Source organism: Xiphias gladius, chromosome 19, assembly GCF_016859285.1.
Source record: "Xiphias gladius isolate SHS-SW01 ecotype Sanya breed wild chromosome 19, ASM1685928v1, whole genome shotgun sequence".
Classification (NCBI taxonomy): Eukaryota; Metazoa; Chordata; class Actinopteri; order Istiophoriformes; family Xiphiidae; genus Xiphias; species Xiphias gladius.
Window position 1 is genome coordinate 22,437,829 of NC_053418.1, and position 5,612 is coordinate 22,443,440.

Here is a 5,612-nt window from a genome sequence, read left to right on the forward strand (position 1 = left end):
AATCACTCACATCATGCAACACACACACACACACACACACACACACACACACACACACACACACACACACACACACACACACACACACACACACACACACACACACACACACACAAAATCACACACTCAAAAACATGAGGAAACATACATTTTGGATGCATAGATGCAAAAATTCACTTACACACATACACAGAGACATGAAGACAGTCAGACACAGACATTCTTGATCTGCAGAACTCTCTGGCTCAGTCTCAACGCATTCACATAATGTTGCCAAGCCAGCTGTGCGAACCGGGTCTGGAAAACAGGCAGGGCTAATACAGGTGTGTGTGTATTCTTGTCTATGTGTGTGTGTGTGTTTGTGTGTGTCTGTTTGCATGCAACGAGAGCGAATGAGACAGACAGACAGACGGAGGTACACTCATCTCGCCCCCATGACCGATTTTTCAAGTCTGTGTTTGCAGTGCAAGGTACACATATTTTCTCGAGTTGTGCAGTGTGCCGTGCACGTCAGTGTGTGCATGTGCTGTCTGGAGTAGCTCTCAATGTAAACAAACCACAGAGAGGCCGGTCCTGACAGGGAGGTTGTTTTAAGCTGACAGGGACGTCACTGTGGTTTCCACACACAACGCTCTTCTTCAGGATCCCAGCCATGAATCTTCTCCGTCTTGCAGATAGGTGACCATTCTCCAGTTTGCTTTTCACACAATGTACACATAAACACTAGCAACTTGTTCAGCGCACTCACGTGAACCACACACCTCTGCTCTGTTCCCTTTGGCCCGCTTGAAAAGGAGTTATGAACATGCTTTGACTTGATGATGGATGAGCCTGGCAGATTCTAAATATGCCATCCAGACCTCAAAGTACAATCCATAATGCACCTCACTTCTCTGGAGCCTGGCTGCATCTGGTTTTAATGTGTGGAGAACCCTGCCAGGATAAAGAAGACAGTCTTCGCCCTGCAACTCCCTGTCTGTCACCACTAAGCGTCTTCTCCTCCATTCCTTTCTAATCTCTTTCTCTATAGAGATAGATGATCCAAACGCTGCCACCAATCACATCAGCAGACCATATTAGCTCTGAAAAACAGTTCTGAATGGCTAATTCTAAAATGGCTCATCGGGTTAAAATGTCTTGAATATTACTGTTTTCGTGTTGGCAAAGCATAGTGAGACACCTGTGACCATGCCCATTAGATAAACATATTTACTGTAATTACCTGGGGTCAAGCCTAACGTTGCTTCAAGAGTGACGTGTAAAAGTTTGGAGTAATGACGTGCAATATTTTGCTTTAAAAAATGTCCACTTGGTGAAGTGATACAGCATTTCAAATCAATATAATTCACTCAAGGATCTAGTGGGTTTCATATCCTAAGGACATATCCTCTGGCACATACAAATGGGTGGCAACTAAAAGAAAAAACCCTACATTAAGTTCAAGTAACAAAGCTCAAGGTCCAAACGCGAAGAAACTATTTGGCAACACTTGCTAACTAACTAGAAGTATTTATTTGACCAAAACACTGACAAAAATACTTGGAACTGACATTACCCCAAGCCTTGGGGGAATGTCTGTACTTTGTGCTTAGAGCTAATTATCAAATGTTAGCAAGCTAACACGCTAAACTAAGATGATAACCTTATCAACATCAGTATGTTAGCACTGTCATTGTGAGCATGTTTGCATGCTGATATTAGCACTTAGCTCAAAGTTATATTGAAACACAGCCTCATAGAGGCGCTAGGAAGGCTGCAGACTGTCTTGTTTACCTGTCTGTAGGAACATATGCAACATTTCATGGAGAAATATAGAATAATTGGTAGTGAACATTAACAAGAAAAGCTCCCATCTCTGGACAGTCAGGGAAAAGGGGCTTAGAACTTGCAATCAAGGATTCAAACTTCACAGAAAACTGGATAATATTCATGTTTTCTCCACTTGTCTGTCTGGTAGTGCTATATTTCTAAATTTTATGACATAGGATTGACTAGGATTCGGCAGACCTACAGGCACAATGATAAACTAATATGATTTTTGTGGGAGTCCAGAGCTTGAATTTTGAAAATTAGATGATTTATTTTTTATTATAATGTGAGACATACTAAACAATAATTGTAAACCTTCACAGTGCCTTCAGCTCTGCTTATTGGAGACTTGTTTATCCTTTGCAGAAATTTTTCTCTGTGTTCCAGTTTATTCTATACCAGTTTAAATCTTCTTTCAAGGATTTTTATAAGCTGTACTGCTGCAGATAAATTAAGAATGCGTGTCTTGCGATGACAGAGTTGTTGTTCACATGTTCTTTACAATTTAGCAGTTATAAATCATTGTCCTTAGCTAATCAGTTGGTGTGTAGCTCGGTGCAGTCGACTCTGCACACTCTGTGACCTCCTTACTGAGGCTTCCCTGAGGCTCCACAGCTGTTGGCCTTGCATGCTAGCAGCTCATCCACTCTCAGCTGTAATCAGTGATTCACCTGCACGCTGCTTCCTCTGACATTTTCGCTTCCTCACAGCTTTGTGTGAACGATCAATGGGTAAACAAGAGAAGGGCTTTTGTTTAATGTGTAACAGTTGTATATGTGACTGACTGTATTTTCTGGCGTGCTCAGATTTGTGTATGGATCCTCAACTATACATATGTGGATCTATACTCTGCAAGGGTAAATATGCAGAGATAATTTGAACACATGAAATGTCATCAAAAAATTGACTTTGTGTGTAGACAGTCAATACTGAGTCGCTGGTTTAGATACAGCTGGCGCACATGAGTCACAGATCTGTCAGGTAAATACCAGGGAGCAGGAGTGTCAACAGTATCCACCCTGAGAAAAATGAAATGTGGACAGAGATACAATCTGTGCTTTGTGTCAGTGTGTCTATTCTCTGTGTTACATATTGACTAAACAAGGTGTACAGTGGTCAGAGGGAGAGCCAGGCTCAGCAGGGGAGCAAACACAGCGATGTGAGCAAGCTGCGGAAGAGAAGAAAAAGGTTACTGCTGGGGTAGAGGACAGAGAGATAAGAGTTGTTTATGTTTCTTGTCCCATTCATCTCCATTCAGATGCATTCATCTCTACACTCAGGGAGAAAAGGACCTGCCCTTTGCCCTGTTCTCTGCGCTTTTGAAGCATAAACAATCCCCACTCTCGAGTCCTGAAAACAGCCCTACGTGTTTGCTCAGTGTGTTTGCTCAGGCCCGTGGTTTCGGTTTGAGTGTGAGCCGTGCACAGGTAGCTCAAGGCACCAAATCAAATGCAACAATTTGAGTTTGATGTCAATGCAACAGCAGCTCGAAGCAGTAACATAATATTTATTACCCTGCGATTAGACAAAAGTGATTCAGTCCAGGTTGTAGGAAGAAGAAACAAGCTGTGACTTCCTCCTCAGTGACAGAGGGATTTATTTGCCACAATATATTTCACCATAGGGCCTTCCTCTCTGTTAAGTTGCCTCTGCCCAAGGGATAGTTTAATACTCTGGCTGCTTGATAGACCAAAGTTCCATCTCCAAGTGATTTGTGCTTCACTCAGAGTTCATGACTTGTCTCCTGCCAGAATGACAGAACCTTTAGTGCTGTGCCATCAGGGAAGGTTTTGTTTCCCATGGTACTTTCTGTTTGCCTTCTTGCCTGCGGGGATATAATGACAAGTATGGACCACCCATGTCTGCTTTAGCCTGAGTGTTATTGAAGGAATTCCCCCAGCTTCAGTGTGTGTGTGTGTGTGTGTGTGTCTGTGTGTAAAACCATAAGCTTAAGTTTATGTTTGCATGCTTGTGCTTAAGCAAGTGTGATGAAACTTTATTTTAAAAGGTTGTCACAAAGACTAAAAGTGATTACAGTTATCAGAAATAACTGATAATTGATCATTTTGTCATTCATCACACAAAACAAACATTTCTTCAAAAGTTGATGTGAATATTATGGTGGTGCCCTATCCAATCCAGAGAATGTTCATGGCAAACATATTTTTTTCGTAACCTCCCTATTTAGCATTTATAAGGACTATATCAACAGTAATACATGTTAAGGATGAAAGTTAATTCTTGACCTTATAAATTTGTTGTAGTAGTAGTTTGACCAAAAAAAAAAAAGAAATGCCAGCTCACAGTTCACTTACTTGTTTTTTGTGGAGCTTTCAGTCATTTTGAAGTCCTAATTTACTTCATTTGTTTACAGAGCTTGCATGTCAACAGCTCCAACACATCCATCTGCTGATGAACACAGTTTACACTGGTATGTGGCTCTGGAGCTGGTTTTGTTTGGTGAAATGAATAAATACTTTATAACACACAATAACACACTATAATTTAAGTAAATATCATATAGGGGCATATTTGGAGTTGGTGGGTGTAGAAAAATTAATTTTGATGTTTGATAAAGTGTGTCAGTGCTGTTAATAAATGTAACAATCACTTTACCTAGTATTTTATAGCATTGAAAATGATGTAAAACGTGTTTTTATAAACTTATCAATAACCAATTTTAACCAGTTTTATGTTATCAAGCATTAAGCTTTGATACAAAAGTTATGCTTCATGGCTGGAGTCTCAAATTTGGAATTACTAATTGTTTATATACTACTTATAAATGCTGAATAAGGGGGATTGAAATAAATTGTTACTTTTTTTTCTTTAACAAAGCCACTGCTAATTTGGAATGGAATAATTAAACCAGTATGATTTGTGTATCTAGAGTTATTCTTTTCCAAATTCTTCTCACTCGGTTGGTACAATTTTACATGCAGTATTGTAGAACTCTTACAGGGACACAAAACTAAGCACAAGTCACAGGAGGTCCCTGGTGAACGGGAGGCTCGAGAGTTCAGGTGGGGAGTTTTTCATGAGCAGCCTATTCCCCAGAGGATCCCAGAGGATCTGCTGTGCAGGACAGTTTACTGTACCCTGGTGACAAACCACATCCTGACTTGGATGGTCTCCAGGGGTACAAACTGCTGTCCATGTGTTTCTTTCTGCAGTGTCGACTGCATACATGTGTTTCCAACTTGTTGAATGTCCTGGGTGAGATGTTCAGGAAGCCTTTTGTGTTGGGAGGTTCACTCTTGGTCCTGCAAAGAAACTCGCCAAAAATACAACAAATACAATATATTATATAGACTACAACAACAGTAGATTATTCCTGTACTCCTTTGAAAGTCACAGCTTTTTGGTCAAATATTTCTTGTTTGGGAGGGTACTTAAATTGTTACCATTGAGTTTTATGATTCACAAACAACAGAATTTTTGGGTGCTGTGTGTAGCATGTTAATGTCAATAAATTATGACCAAATTAATTTAGAAACAAGAAGACTATAGCCTCCTCCAGCCAATACAGTGTTTTAAAATTGCATGACACTGGGTGTGGAATTGGAAGGTGATAGTGTCTTAAATTTGCTGTTGGCAGAAAACAAAAAGAGAAAATGACTTTAAACAAGAAGTAGCTAGGTTTATGGGGAACACTACTATCAATACCACTAACATACATAGACATGATAGACAACTACAGACAGAAAATCAACAACTGGAGGATCATTATGATTTATGTATATATCCTTGCACAAAAAGTAAGGAGAATTCAAATTTAATCTTAATCATAGTCACTCAGTTTC